This window comes from Perna viridis, chromosome 5, assembly GCF_037379345.1.
Source record: "Perna viridis isolate PV_CMFRI_1.1 ecotype Kerala chromosome 5, ASM3737934v1, whole genome shotgun sequence".
In the NCBI taxonomy this organism is placed as follows: domain Eukaryota; kingdom Metazoa; phylum Mollusca; class Bivalvia; order Mytilida; family Mytilidae; genus Perna; species Perna viridis.
The window spans coordinates 23,835,490-23,851,292 of record NC_142449.1 but is presented as its reverse complement, the minus strand read 5'-3'; the positions used below and the strand labels follow the sequence as shown (position 1 = coordinate 23,851,292).

Below are 15,803 nucleotides of genomic sequence, written 5' to 3'. Positions count from 1 at the left end.
TTAAATAATATGTACCGGTATTCATTCATTCATGTCTTTATTTCCTCTACGATAGATATTTATAAATGCGTAATACTAATACAGAATTAAACTACATGTACAATATGCTAATTACATTGTAACATGAGACAAGCGATTCTAAGAGACAAATACTAATATATGTATACATGTACACAAAAGGGTACTCGGAGTCCGGTATGAAAAAAATGAGTCATGCATCAGAAAATCGTTAATGGACGATCTAATGGACCTGCTACAGTTGTACTACAGTATATATGATAACACACTGGATCGCGTGATGGTGACATAAACTGATGAAACAATCATAACTGTATAATGAGACTATCAAAATAAAGAGTATTGAAATTTACTTTTGTTAATAAATCTCTCGTTTAAAATTTTGAATTTATTTTCAGTTTTTGTCGAAATAAACGCATCTGTTGAATCGTTTTATGACGCGTGAACTTTGTGACCCCTATCATAAGCAAGTGTGATGATTTAACAAGTAGATATGTTCTTTCGGAAAAGTAAAAAAATACAATAAAAACTATCGAAAACATTAAAGCATACCGCTTAAAGGGAAAGACCACCTTTGCATTAAGTTAGGCCCTTATGACAAATCATACCCACGTAAACAAAAATAAATAACCTTTAATGCAAAATGCGCTTTTATAAAATGCTCAATGCAAAGTTCGAAATCCTTGAAATACAAGTGGATAGCCATCTTAGATTAGATTCTTTTATTCTCTAAACACCATTACAGTACAGAGAAGACAATACAGTTAATACATAAATATTCAGCGCATGACAATTGTGGAAACCATAATAAGATAACAGAAAAAAAAGATTAAGTAAATAACATTTTAACACATTTTGACAAATTTCAGATAGTGGCATTGTAGAGGACTAACCTTGAGAAACATTTTTAAAATCAATTTCGATGAGTTTAACAAAATTACATAGGTTTCGTAATTCATGCTTGTTTTTTGTCTGAAACAGATCTTTAAATTTCAGAACATTCACTCGCTCTAAATATCTTTTGTTTAAAAATTGCTTCCTCGTGTCCGAAAAATGGAGACATTGGAAAATGACATGGAACTCATCTCCATTTTCTCCATTATTACATAAGGTACATAAACTTGAGTTATCAAAGTTTTGCCAAGTTGCTGTTTCGCTTGGTAGTCTATGGTTGCCTACTCTGAATCTACAAAGAGTAATAGCATCCTTTTCGTGTAAAATATCTAAATAGTTTTCGAATTCAAATTTTTCTTTAATCAATTTATAACAAAAGCATTTATGCGAGTTTTCTACGTCGGATCTCCATGTTTGTTGAAACTGGTCTTTTAATCGCAGACTAATAGATTTTGTAAACCACTCTGAATGAAAACCTCCCGCAAACTGAATGTGCCAAATGTTCCCAAACCCACAATTATCTAGAGTGTTTTTAATCATGTTAACCCATGGAGATTCAAATATGTTTTGAATATATAGTTCATACATATATCTATAAAGTACATTTGAAAGTTTACTGGATTTGCCATTTACGAGTCTAGACCAATATCCCATCATACGAGACCTAATTTGAACAGCTAAAGGGTAAGCACCGAGCTCACTATATATCATAACATTTGGCGTGCTCCTCTTTAAGTTAAGCAATAGCTTACAGAATTTCAAATGAACCCTCTCAATAATGTCTAAGTTAGTATGGCCCCATATCTCGAAACCATATAAAAGAATAGGTTTTATTATCTTGTCAAATAAGTCATATTGGTCTCGTATTGACAGGTTATGTAGTCTACCCTTCTTAAGAACATCATACATAGCTATGGTAGCCTTTTTAACATTCATCTTTTTCGCTGATGTTAAACTGCCTGATCTTGAAAATAATTGACCGAGGTATGAAAATTCTTTAACAATTTCAATCGCATTACCGTTATATGAAAAATGTGTTTTTCTAGGTATGCGACCTGAAGAAAAAATGACTACTTTTGTTTTATTAGTATTAACATACAGTTTCCATTGAGTGCAATATTCATAAAATTTATCAATTTGAAACTGTAAATCTTCTTTTGTCTCTGCTAATAACACTGTGTCATCAGCATATAAAAGTAAAAATAGTTTGATAAATATGTTGAGTTGATCACCTATCTCATCAGATAGGCTGTTAAACCCCCTAACATCAGTCTCTACGAAGAATTGTTCTAAATCATTTAAAAATAAGGCAAATAAGAAAGGAGATAAATTTTCTCCCTGTCTAACACCAATATTACATTCAAAGTATTCAGACATACTACCATTGTATAAAATTCTCGACTTAATACTACTATACATGTTGAAAATAATATTATACATTTTACCATAATGATTTATATTGTTTAGTAACATTTTATTCCAGAGACCAAGACGCCAAACTTTACCGAAAGCTTTTTCAAAATCAATAAACAAACAAAATAATTTCTTCTTCTTATATTGTCTTATCAGATCAATAAGGGAATTCAGAACAAATAAATTATCTATCGTTGAGTATCCTGGTCGAAACCATCCCTGATTTTCACATATCAGGTTCACTTCTTCTGAAAATTTGTTCAATCTATAGTTTAAGACAGAGGTAAACAATTTTCCAAAACAGCTTATAATAGTAATAGGCCTAAAATTCTTTGGATCGAATTGGTCTCCTTTGTTCTTATAGATTGGTAAAATATTACCAAGAAGCCACTCATCGGGAACAATGCCACTATCAAAAATGATATTAAATAATCTAACATATACATTAGGCATGATAGAGAATGAATATTTCAAATATTCATTTACAATATTATCGTCACCTGACGATTTGTCATTTTTCAAGCGTTTTATAGCTTGTTCTATTTCTTCATAAGAAATAGTATGATTAATTTGTTCATTTACAACATCTACCTCGGGTAGATCAAAATCATCATTGTGTGGATTCATGTTAAGGGTTTTGAAAAAATCAAATAAACTTTCTATTTGAATATCTGGTGACTTTTTCTTTTTATAACCATTTATAATTTTCCAATACTCCTTTGGGTTTTTAGTTTTCAAATTATTTAATTTCCTTTTTAACTGCTGCCTGTGTAATTTTATATTAACATCCAAAGTGGATTTGTATTCTTTTTCTAGTCGCTTTGTTTGATTCTTCAAAGCCTCTGTTTTCATACTTCTAAATTGACGTTTTGAACGTTTATAACGCCTTCGAGCTAATTTACAATCAGCATTGAACCACGGTTTATCATTTTTCTTCTTTTTATTTTAATTATTAGAAGGAATATATGTTCCAAAGGTATTTTCGGCAGCATCTGTCAGAATTTCACCAACTTTCTGAACGAGCCCATTTATAATATTTTTGTCAATATTGTTCATGTTGACATTTTCTATTTCTTGCAAAATAATATCAATATTTTGAGTATTTAAATAATTTTGAAAGTCGCCAGCTTTTTCATTATCCCATCTCTTAGTTTTCTTGATCAGTGATACGTTTTCTTGCTCCATTTCATTTGGTTTACTAATACATTTCAAAACAAGATGGATAGGATTATGTACATCAGACAATAACTTACTAAAATCTAAAATTGAAAACTCATTTATAATGCTAAAAAATACTGGAGAGCAAACAACAAAATCTACAACACTAGTTCCTTTACAAGTAAAATTTCCAACATTTTTATCATCTCCAGCTCTACCGTTAACTATAAATAATGAGTTGTTTCTACAGAACTCTAGTAGGGAGTTACCAAAATTATTCCTTATTTTGTCACAATTAGTTCTATCTAATGGTACATTCAATTCGTTCAGAATTTCTGAACCATTAGTCTGACTTTCTAACATGCCCGAGAACTCGTCATAAACAATTTCATTATAGTCGTTAGCTTCTGCAACCCTTGAGTTGAAGTCGCCCATAAGGCAAATATATTCGTAATTGTTGCTGAAACGTAAATATTCATTTTCAACTTCATTGTATGGACTACCAACACAGTATGCCGAGTTTTCAGGCGGTATGTATATAATTCCACATAAAATTGCATCGTTTAATTTCAAAATGCCCTTCTTAATTTTAAACCACAATACATATTTACTATCAGATTCAATATATTCAATGTATTTTTCAATTGTTTTCTTGCAGAACTCTCCTATCTGAAGGAAGATCATAGCCAGATTTTATTGATTTTTACCGACAGCTTCCGAGTCGGTTTGATACTGATACAAGTACAGCAAATAATATATAAACGAAGAATATTCCGTAAATATTTCTACGATCATGTTTATCTAATCACCAAAACATGATGACTTGTCAAGCTTACGATTGCACGAATGATAAAAGAGAAATGTTGTAAAAGTTTTTTTTTTTTTTACCAGCAACACGAACATTCTTCGGAAGTAGGCATAAGATTTTCCTTACAAATACTAGTCATCTGGGTGTAAATCCCGTTGTTCGTCAGTGATGTCTGACATTTGCTTGCATGTTGTGCCTCAATCTCTTCTATTAGTTTTGGTTTGAAATTATAGGGGAAGTCCTAAATTTGCGATTTCTTCGGACATCATAATCAATTACCTATTTACTTTCAATTTACAACCGACTTCGTGACGTCACAGTTCAACCGATCATGGTGGCGCCCATAGGCGCGGGAAATTCAAATTACCTAATTAAAAATCTCGATTAATTAATTAAGAAAAGGAAATTATTTTGTTTCATTTTAATTTTCATGAATATTTAACAGATTAGTTTCGATATTTATGACTTGCACAAGAACATAGACTTCTCCTTTAATCATTCAAAGATCTTAAAACTCAGGGCATGGAATTTGCTTATAGGAAACCGGATTATCGAGACAGCTCATACACGTACAAATGGCTAAGAGAAAAAACATAAGGCCATCGAGACAGCTCATTCCACTGACTAAGAGGAAAAAACAGGACATCGAGACAGCTCATTCCACTAAGAGAAAAAAACAGGCCATCGAGACAGCTCATTCCACTGACTAAGAGGAAAAAACAGGACATCGAGACAGCTCATTCCACTGACTAAGAGGAAAAAACAGGACATCGAGACAGCTCATTCCACTGACTAAGAGGAAAAAACAGGCCATCGAGACAGCTCATTCCACTGGCTAAAAGGAAAAAACAGGACATCGAGACAGCTCATTCCACTGACTGAGAGGAAAAAACAGGCCATCGAGACAGCTCATTCCACTGGCTAAGAGGAAAAAACTAGGCCATCGAGACAGCTCATTCCACTGACTAAGAGGAAAAAACAGGACATCGAGACAGCTCATACAATTGTTTGAGGAAAAACAAGATGATCGTGACAGCTCATACATGTACCACTAGCTAAGAGGGAAAACAGGGTATCGACACAGCTCACACATGCGTGTACCACTGGCTAAGAGGAAAAACCAGGACATCGAGACAGCTCAAACAAGTAGCCAAGAGGAAAACCGGACAACGAGACAACTTATACCACTAGCCAAGAGGAAAAAAGCCTCTACATAACAACAAATTCATAACAAAACAAACCCATAGAAGACTGATGAAATTGACCGTATAAAGTGAACATTTATAGAGTTAGCTTTAAAACTTCGAACAAGATCTTAAGTTGTATATCATAATGTATAAGTGTTTTAACCAGACTATATTTAAAAATAATATTTCAATTCATCGATCTTCAAATTCCCCATTGTGAGCAAGGGGGTAATATGTAATAGTAACATCTGGCTAAGGAAAAGGGTTGTACACAATATAGTCCAGTACACTCAAAAGGTGCACATACATGTATGACTGCTCCAGATACCCGCATGGTCGGATACAAATATCTTATTACAAAACTGTTGAAAGAGTAATCAAGGGAACCAAGGTTATAGCGGTAATCAAAAGAATGTAATCCAGGGACAAAGACCAGACATGGAAAACAGACATACACAACAAAGACCATACAGTAACTAAAATCATACATACAAAGTAACAAAAGCAAATGAGCAACTCGGACTCCACTAAAACTGGGAGCATGGACAGGTGCACCGGTAGGGTAAAAAATTACGCATGCTGATACAACTGTTGCTCCCTTCTAGTGAATTATAAATGCCTTAAAAATAGATTAGGAAGTTCTATCGAAGTTACATCGTACGATGAACATCATGTATAACGAGAATGTATATGGTAAATGTGTCAAAGAGAAAATATGTATATCGATACACAAATGCACGCATGAAAACATTTTATGTTTTTTGTTTGTTTGTTGGGGTTTAACGTCCGAGCAGCAATATTTCAGCTATATTCAGACAATGAACATGAAATAAAAAAAAAGAGGATGGGTCACAAGGATAATAGGGTCGTCAAATTTTGATTGCCAATGGAAAAAGGGGGGATGGGTAAGGTCGGGCAATTTAGCCTCAGCCAAAACAATCTATTACTTCCGAATTACTAGCGTTGGATAATAAATACATAATTTATATATATTGATTGAACATTCTACTGTTTCTTTTTAAATTCTGATCATGCATCCAAATTTTGATCGTGACGGGTTATTTCGAGCGAAAAAAATGTTTTCTTTCAATAATATATTTGTTTTTATTTTACAATTCAAAATTTTCACGACTTCTCGCACCCAAAGAGTCATCTCAGTGGTAGGGGAATATTTCTTTGTTTGAGAGTATTTTTGTTTTATTATGAAGTAATATGCATCATGTTACGGGTGATAAAAATATATAAAAAGTCAGAATAAATAAACGCATCAAGTTTTACTCTTTCACTCAATGCAAGAAACACAAAAACAAAATTCAAAAGAAGAAGGAACTATTTCGTAGTTATCGAATTGATATAAAGAACACTTTGATTATAACTCAATTACTCCAAGGAACGTACGTATAAATAGTTCCATACATTTATTTTACCAATCGAAACCTATACGACAATAAAACCGAACGATTTCAAAAACTGAGGAACATGTCATGAATTGATTCTACGTATTCTCATATCCCTTTCTTCGAGTTGACTTGATTTTTAAAATATAAATTTGCACCTAGTGGCAAAGTTGTTCACCTGCTTTAGAAGAATATGACTAAACATACCTTAATGTACACTGTACAATTATACACTAGCTTTGCGCAGTGGCGGTACCATAGCCGATGAGGTTTATCCGAGGCGTGGTTATTGCTAGTTGAAAACTATACCCAATACCCCGCGCTGATGCCTGAAATACGGCAGCAGTCGCAATTTCTGAACGCCTCTACGGAGGCAATTATGAACATAAAAGTAGAATATAACAAAACTTCCATAGTTCCACATATCTTATATTGTTATGTACACTTGGACACATACTAGTATGTAGGGAAAACAAATAATACATCTATTTCTTTTTTGTCACTTTTCCGCAGTGGAGCGCAGCGGAACGACGGAAGGCTACAGAATTTTTTATTTGAAAATTTCATCGACTAACCATATGAAACAATCTTTACAACGCATAGTTTTCCTATTCCGTAACCTTACAGGCTTTCACTTAAACAACAAAACTCTCATTTCAAATACAGTAGTGTGAAGATATTTTAACTACGATGTATAATTACCTCCCTTTGCCCATAGCTATGTAGAATATACGTTAACTTAAGCATGATATAAAGCGAAATTTTAAAAGTTGCATTAACTATCAAACAAGAAAGTAATTTACAGATGAGAAACTACAAAGGCAAAGTAATTGATTCTACGTATTCTCATATCCCTTTCTTCGAGTTGACTTGATTTTTAAAATATAAATTTGCACCTAGTGGCAAAATTGTTCACCTGCTTTAGAAGAATATGACTAAACATACCTTAATGTACACTGTACAATTATACACTAGCTTTGCGCAGTGGCGGTACCATAGCCGATAAGGTTTATCCGAGGCGTGGTTATTGCTAGTTGAAAACTATACCCAATACCCCGCGCTGATGCCTGAAATACGGCAGCAGTCGCAATTTCTGAACGCCTCTACGGAGGCAATTATAAACATAAAAATAGAATATAACAAAACTTCCATAGTTCCACATATCTTATATTGTTATGTACACTTGGACACATACTAGTATGTAGGGAAAACAAATAATACATCTATTTCTTTTTTGTCACTTTTCCGCAGTGGAAGGCTACAGAATTTTTTATTTGAAAATTTCATCGACTAACCATATGAAACAATCTTTACAACGCATAGTTTTCCTATTCCGTAACCCTACAGGCTTTCACTTAAACAACAAAACTCTCATTTCAAATACAGTAGTGTGAAGATATTTTAACTACGATGTACAATTACCTCCCTTTGCCCATAGCTATGTAGAATATACGTTAACTTAAGCATGATATAAAGCGAAATTTTAAAAGTTGCATTAACTATCAAACAAGAAAGTAATTTACAGATGAGAAACTACAAAGGCAAAGTAATTGATTCTACGTATTCTCATATCCCTTTCTTCGAGTTGACTTGATTTTTAAAATATAAATTTGCACCTAGTGGCAAAGTTGTTCACCTGCTTTAGAAGAATATGACTAAACATACCTTAATGTACACTGTACAATTATACACTAGCTTTCCGCAGTGGCGGTACCATAGCCGATGAGGTTTATCCGAGGCGTGGTTATTGCTTATTCTGTCTAGTACATTGTGTTGCTATGGAGAGTTACATCAAGCAAGATGTTATAAAAAACACTTTGAGGGCCAAATTTATAGGAACTCGGAAGATCGTTACTAGGGGCCATGTTATTTCAGCACTGCGGGCCATCTTTGATGTTAAAGAGCTCCAGGCCATCTACAAATGCGGCGAAGGAGCTGAATGGTACATTACCTTAAAAGATTCCAACCTTGTGGCGAGACTGGACAGTTCCGAACCAACTAGGATTGATGACCATTTAAAAGTACTACTGGAAAGGTTTGATCGCCGAAATGTAAAATTTCGCGTTCATTGGTTCCCGCTTCATATGAAAAAGGAACTCGTAGTGGAGTATTTCAGACGTTTTGGTTCTGATGTCCATATTGAGGAGGAGTCGATGGACTACGGCGGAATATCTTTACAAACTGGTACGCTCAGAGGGACCATGAAGTGCAATGAAGACCAATATTGCAGTATTCCGTACCGTACGAGAGTGTACAACAGGCCTGTTTTGATAACAGTCTTGGGCAGGCCATCACAGTGTCTTCGTTGTGGCGAAACTGGGCATCAACGAGCCCGATGCCCAGAACGACAAACAGCTGCAAGCTACGCAGCTGTCCTGAGGAGGAGCCAGGATGATAGAAACAGTAGCGGTGAAGGTCGTGAGGCTGAGGTACCGACGACAAGTAGCAGTGAAGGTATCGTGGAGGATACTGATGTACTGACAGGCAGTGAAGGTGCTCAGGAGAGCGCTCAGGTACTGATTAGCAGTGAAGGTGCTCAAAGGGGCGCCGATGTACTGACTGGCAGTGAAGGTATCACCCAGGATACCGATGTACTGATTTGCGGTGAAGGTACCAATCCTGGTACTGAGGTACCGATTCCTGAAGTGGCCAACACCCAGAAGAGACCTCGAGAGGAGGAGGAATCTGACAAGGATGACGGAGAAGATGTCACTGAAAAGAGAACCCGGGCCGACGATGATAATATGGAGGTAGACAGGAAGCCACTTGCTCTCCCACTGATAAGGCCGAACAATCCGGAAGACCCAGTTAAAATCGACTATGTGATATGAACTTTTTTATTATGTTAAACGGACTTATGAGAATTTGTATTATCCCCCCTGATATGATTGCCTTTATGTCCACGGAAAATGAGTTTGAATACCGATCATGCTTTATAATTAACTTCACTTATTTTATAAGTGTATTTTTCAGTCTATGTTTGCACATACTTTTGTATTTTTGTATATTACATTACATTTTTCTTGACTTGAAACATTTTCGTGATTCGGATTTTATTGAGTTCACCTGCACTTTAGTTTCAAAATCCAATTTTTTTCCTTTCACATTGATCGTATTAGAGTTAAATCTCCCCTTATTTGATGAATTGGAGTGGTATTTAAATCCGCCAGTGAGCATTATTTTCTTTGTCAAATGTTTAGATGTACCTATTTTCTCACCTTTATTTTACTTGGGTCATTATCTAAAACGTGCCTATGAGTGAGCAGAAAATCAATATTGTAACTTTAAATGTCAGAGGTTTATTGAATTGTAATACACAATTTTCATTGAAACAGTTATGTACTCAACGTAAAGTTGATATTTTATTTTTGCAAGAGACCTATGTTTCAAATTTAAAGATTGCAAAGCAACTTGATTTTTATTTTTCGCAATATAAATGTTTTTGGAATTTTGGATCGAATTTAAGCCGTGGTACGGCAATTTTTATTTCACAGTCACTTGATTTTTCCATTGTTAAATTTCATAGAGATTTAGATAGGCGTTTTCAGTTTATAGATATTATTATTGATGGTGTACCTTATAAATTAATTAATATATATGCGCCAACAAATAATGTAGAGCGTAAAGATTTTTTTGATGATATTTATCCATTTATTATGTCTCAAAATATGAAAATTGTTGGTGGTGATTTTAACTGTATTGACAAACCAGTATTAGATAAAATTGGTCGTAATTTAGATAGAGGTACAGATGGTAGTACTAAGATTCACAACACTGTAAATGATTTTGAACTCTTCGATACTTATCGATTTTTGTTTCCCAAAAAATTAAACGTTACTTGGCATACGAAAGATGTATCATGTAGGCTTGATAGAATTTATTTATCGAAAAGCTTAAATACCTCAGTACAATCATGTATAAATTTACCTTTTGATCAAAGCGATCATGATGGCGTATTTGTATCTTTTGTTAGTAATGTTGAAATTAAAAAGGGGCGTGGCTACTGGCATTTAAATAATTCTATTTTGAATGACAATGTATTTTGTTTGGAATTTAGAGAGTGGTTTCTTAACCTTATTGATGATTTAGATATATGTATAGAAATGTGGGATTTTTTTAAAGATCAGATAAAACAGTTTTGCATTAATTATTGTAAACAGAAAAATAAAGTTAAATTTCAAGTTATTAGAGAGTTAGAGAAGAAATATTTTTTGTTGAATAGTGCAGAAAAGTTGTCACCTGGCAGTTATTTTGAACAGATTACTGAGATTAAAGATCAGATTAAGCAGTTTCATTTAGATAGTTTTAGAGGATGTCAAATCAGGTCAAAGGTTAAATTGTTAAATGATAGTGAAAAGATGAGTAAATATTTTTTTGAAAGAGAGGTTACCAAAGGTAAAAAGAAAACTATTACTGAAATAAGAGATGGTGATTGTGTTTTTACTAAACAATGTGATATCATGAAACAATTTGAGAAGTTTTATGCTTCGTTATTTACCGAAGAACCTATTGATGATGATATTTGTGAATATTTTATTAAAGACTTACCAAGGTTAGATTCTGTGGATCAATCTTTTTGTGATTCTCCTATTACTATTGATGAAATATTTGAATCTGTGAAAGGCATGGAGAATGATAAGTCTCCTGGACCTGATGGCCTATCTAAGAATTTTTATATGTGTTTTTTCGATATTTTTGGGCCTATGTTACTGAAACTTTATAAGAATATTTTTCAAGAAGATTCTTTGTCTCCGTCTCAAAAAGTGTCTTATATTACTCTGATATGTAAAGATATTTCTAAGCATTATGATGTCAAGGCTTATCGCCCCATTAGTTTAATGAATTATGATGTGAAAATTTTGAGTAGATTAATTTGTAAAAGAGTAAGCACTGTTTGTGATAAATTAATACATCCTGATCAAACATGTGGTGTACCCTCTAGAAGTATTTTAGATAATGCTCATTTATTAAGAAATATTTTTGATTATGTTAATCAGAAGAATTTAAAATGTGCTTTTGTTTCTCTTGATCAAGAGAAAGCTTTCGATAGAGTTAATCATGAGTTTATGTTTAGATGTTTAGAAAATTATAATTTTGGACCTAATTTGATTAAATGGATCAAGATTTTATATCATGATTTGTCTTCTTGTATACTTGTCAATAACTTTATATCATCACCTGTTAAAATTACTAGATCTGTAAAGCAAGGCTGTAGTTTGTCTCCCTTGCTATATGTATTGTGTTTAGAACCGTTTGCTAGGAAAGTTAGAGAAGATAACGATATTGTTGGTCTTAGATTACCAGGTACTTCTGAATGTTGTACAGTCAGTTTATATGCTGATGATAGCACAGGTATTTTAACAACAGATAAGAGTATTCATAAATTTTTATATCTTATTGATTTGTTTGGTAAAGGTTCGGGGTCAAAGTTGAATAAAACTAAGACGAAAGGTATATGGTTAGGTTTTTGGAAAGATAGAAAAGATAATTACCGTTTTGGTATAGAATTTGTAGAATCATTGAAGATAATTGGTATTAAATTTGGTAATGTTACTGAGGATGATATTTGGAATCCTATATATGTAAAAATTGAAAGTAAGTTGGAAACTTATAAGAAAAAGAGAAATTTGTCTTTATTAGAAAGGAGTATTGTAATGAATGTTGTTGCTTGTAGTAAATTATGGTATGTTGGTTCTGTATTGTCTATGTCAAGGTATTATCTTAATAGGTTTCAAAAATTATTGTTTCCGTTTTTCTGGGGTTCAAATTGTGAACTATTGAGTAGAAAAACATTGTATTTAGACAAACTATCTGGTGGTATGAATATTGTAAATATTGACTTGAAATTAAAGTCTTTTCATCTTAAACATTTACAAGATATTATAAATGGAAAAGATGTGAAATCTAGACACCTGAGTATTTACTGGCTTGGCTTAATGTTACGTCATTACAATAAAGAATTGTTCTCTTTATTGCAGCCACATTGTGATGTACTTCCTCCCTTTTACAGTTATTGTGTTGACAGTTTAAAGTTATTCAAAAATAAATGTGATAGCTCAGATGATTCTGAGAATGACATTATAGTCAGATATTCAACCAAACAGTTTTATGTTTTGCTGTTACAAGATACTACTTACAAATTAAAAATAGAAGAAAGGTATCCATTGGTGGATTTTAAACCTGTTTTTAAGAGAGTTTTCAATAAGTTCATTGATAAACATTCTAGAGACGTTATGTTTAAGGTAATTCATAAAATTCTTCCTGTTAATGTATTTTTATATAAATATAACATGTCTAAAGATAAAACCTGTACTTTGTGTGGTTCTATTGAGTCATTGCCTCATTTATTTGTTGAGTGCAAATGTGTGTTTCAGTTGTTTGTATTACTGAGAAATTGGGTAATGTCTATCACTAATGGTGATATTACTTTGAATTATGAACATATTCTGTTTCAGGATATGGATGGATTTTCTTCGTTTTCTAGAGATGTTATTCTACTCTTAATCTCTTTGTATTGTAAGACTGTTTGGTCAGCTAGAAATAATTGCAAATTCAGAGGTAAAAGTGTTACTCAAAATGGTATATATATGAGTTTTCTATATCAGTTAAGATCCAGAATAATAGCAGATTTTTCAGACTACCTAGATTGAAATTTAATGTATATTGGTGTAATAGTGATTTATTTTGTAAAGTTGATAATGAAAGTGACGATTTAACTATTAATTTTCTATAGTCATGTCCTAATACAGTTAGAATTTGGTAGATATTGACTGATATCTTTGCTATTTTGATAAAAGGACGTTAATTTTCTAAAGAATTGTATCACAGTGAAAGTGTGTTTATCTTTTATAGGTATATTTTCCCTGTGTATAATATTATCTAAACTGGTATACTTATTGGAAAAGTATTTAATTATCATTTTCGTCTGAAAGGAGGTTTAAGTCAGTTTTCACCAATGGCTTCATATTTCCGAGGAAATATATAAAAGATTGTATATACATGTACTTATGATTGCTATACTTGAACAATAGTGTTGTCTGTGATTTTAATATTTTATCAATATTGTATTAAGTATATGCAAAAGTATTTTAAGGAATAAAGTTTGAAATATAAAAAAAAATATCCGAGGCGTGGTTATTGCTAGTTGAAAACTATACCCAATACCCCGCGCTGATGCCTGAAATACGGCAGCAGTCGCAATTTCTGAACGCCTCTACGGAGGCAATTATAAACATAAATGTAGAATAGAACAAAACTTCCATAGTTCCACATATCTTATATTGTTATGTACACTTGGACACATACTAGTATGTAGGGAAAACAAATAATACATCTATTTCCTTTTTGTCACTTTTCCGCAGTGGAGCGCAGCGGAACGACGGAAGGCTACAGAATTTTTTATTTGAAAATTTCATCGACTAACCATATGAAACAATCTTTACAACGCATAGTTTTCCTATTCCGTAACCCTACAGGCTTTCACTTAAACAACAAAACTCTCATTTCAAATACAGTAGTGTGAAGATATTTTAACTACGATGTACAATTACCTCCCTTTGCCCATAGCTATGTAGAATATACGTTAACTTAAGCATGATATAAAGCGAAATTTTAAAAGTTGCATTAACTATCAAACAAGAAAGTAATTTACAGATGAGAAACTACAAAGGCAAAGCAATTGATTCTACGTATTCTCATATCCCTTTCTTCGAGTTGACTTGATTTTTAAAACATACATTTGCACCTAGTGGCAAAGTTGTTCACCTGCTTTAGAAGAATATGACTAAACATACCTTAATGTACACTGTACAATTATACACTAGCTTTGCGCAGTGGCGGTACCATAGCCGATGAGGTTTATCCGAGGCGTGGTTATTGCTAGTTGAAAACTATACCCAATACCCCGCGCTGATGCCTGAAATACGGCAGCAGTCGCAATTTCTGAACGCCTCTACGGAGGCAATTATAAACATAAATGTAGAATAGAACAAAACTTCCATAGTTCCACATATCTTATATTGTTATGTACACTTGGACACATACTAGTATGTAGGGAAAACAAATAATACATCTATTTCCTTTTTGTCACTTTTCCGCAGTGGAGCGCAGCGGAACGACGGAAGGCTACAGAATTTTTTATTTGAAAATTTCATCGACTAACCATATGAAACAATCTTTACAACGCATAGTTTTCCTATTCCGTAACCCTACAGGCTTTCACTTAAACAACAAAACTCTCATTTCAAATACAGTAGTGTGAAGATATTTTAACTACGATGTACAATTACCTCCCTTTGCCCATAGCTATGTAGAATATACGTTAACTTAAGCATGATATAAAGCGAAATTTTAAAAGTTGCATTAACTATCAAACAAGAAAGTAATTTACAGATGAGAAACTACAAAGGCAAAGCAATTGATTCTACGTATTCTCATATCCCTTTCTTCGAGTTGACTTGATTTTTAAAATATAAATTTGCACCTAGTGGCAAAGTTGTTCACCTGCTTTAGAAGAATATGACTAAACATACCTTAATGTACACTGTACAATTATACACTAGCTTTGCGCAGTGGCGGTACCATAGCCGATGAGGTTTATCCGAGGCGTGGTTATTGCTAGTTGAAAACTATACCCAATACCCCGCGCTGATGCCTGAAGTACGGCAGCAGTCGCAATTTCTGAACGCCTCTACGGAGGCAATTATAAACATAAAAATAGAATATAACAAAACTTCCATAGTTCCACATATCTTATATTGTTACGTACACTTGGACACATAGTAGTATGTAGGGAAAACAAATAATACATCTATTTCTTTTTTGTCACTTTTCCGCAGTGGAGCGCAGCGGAACGACGGAAGGCTACAGAATTTTTTATTTGAAAATTTCATCGACTAACCATATGAAACAATCTTTACAACGCATAGT

General features: G+C 33.3%; 4 non-coding genes and 2 pseudogenes across 4 annotated transcripts; all 6 read left to right on the top strand.

The window, feature by feature from the left end:
- Positions 1-7,110: 7,110 nt before the first annotated feature.
- LOC148616626 (U4 spliceosomal RNA) lies at positions 7,111-7,249 on the top strand. Its single transcript, XR_015923106.1, has one exon. It is a non-coding gene; the product is annotated as a U4 spliceosomal RNA (small nuclear RNA).
- A 599-nt stretch (positions 7,250-7,848) lies between these two features.
- LOC148616625 (U4 spliceosomal RNA) lies at positions 7,849-7,987 on the top strand. The gene has a single exon (XR_015923109.1). It is a non-coding gene; the product is annotated as a U4 spliceosomal RNA (small nuclear RNA).
- A 581-nt stretch (positions 7,988-8,568) lies between these two features.
- LOC148616624 (U4 spliceosomal RNA) lies at positions 8,569-8,632 on the top strand (annotated as a pseudogene).
- Positions 8,633-13,944: 5,312 nt separating this feature from the next.
- Positions 13,945-14,097, top strand: LOC148616623 (U4 spliceosomal RNA; annotated as a pseudogene).
- Positions 14,098-14,696: 599 nt separating this feature from the next.
- Positions 14,697-14,835, top strand: LOC148616622 (U4 spliceosomal RNA). The gene has a single exon (XR_015923105.1). It is a non-coding gene; the product is annotated as a U4 spliceosomal RNA (small nuclear RNA).
- A 599-nt stretch (positions 14,836-15,434) lies between these two features.
- LOC148616621 (U4 spliceosomal RNA) lies at positions 15,435-15,573 on the top strand. The gene has a single exon (XR_015923108.1). It is a non-coding gene; the product is annotated as a U4 spliceosomal RNA (small nuclear RNA).
- Positions 15,574-15,803: the final 230 nt, after the last annotated feature.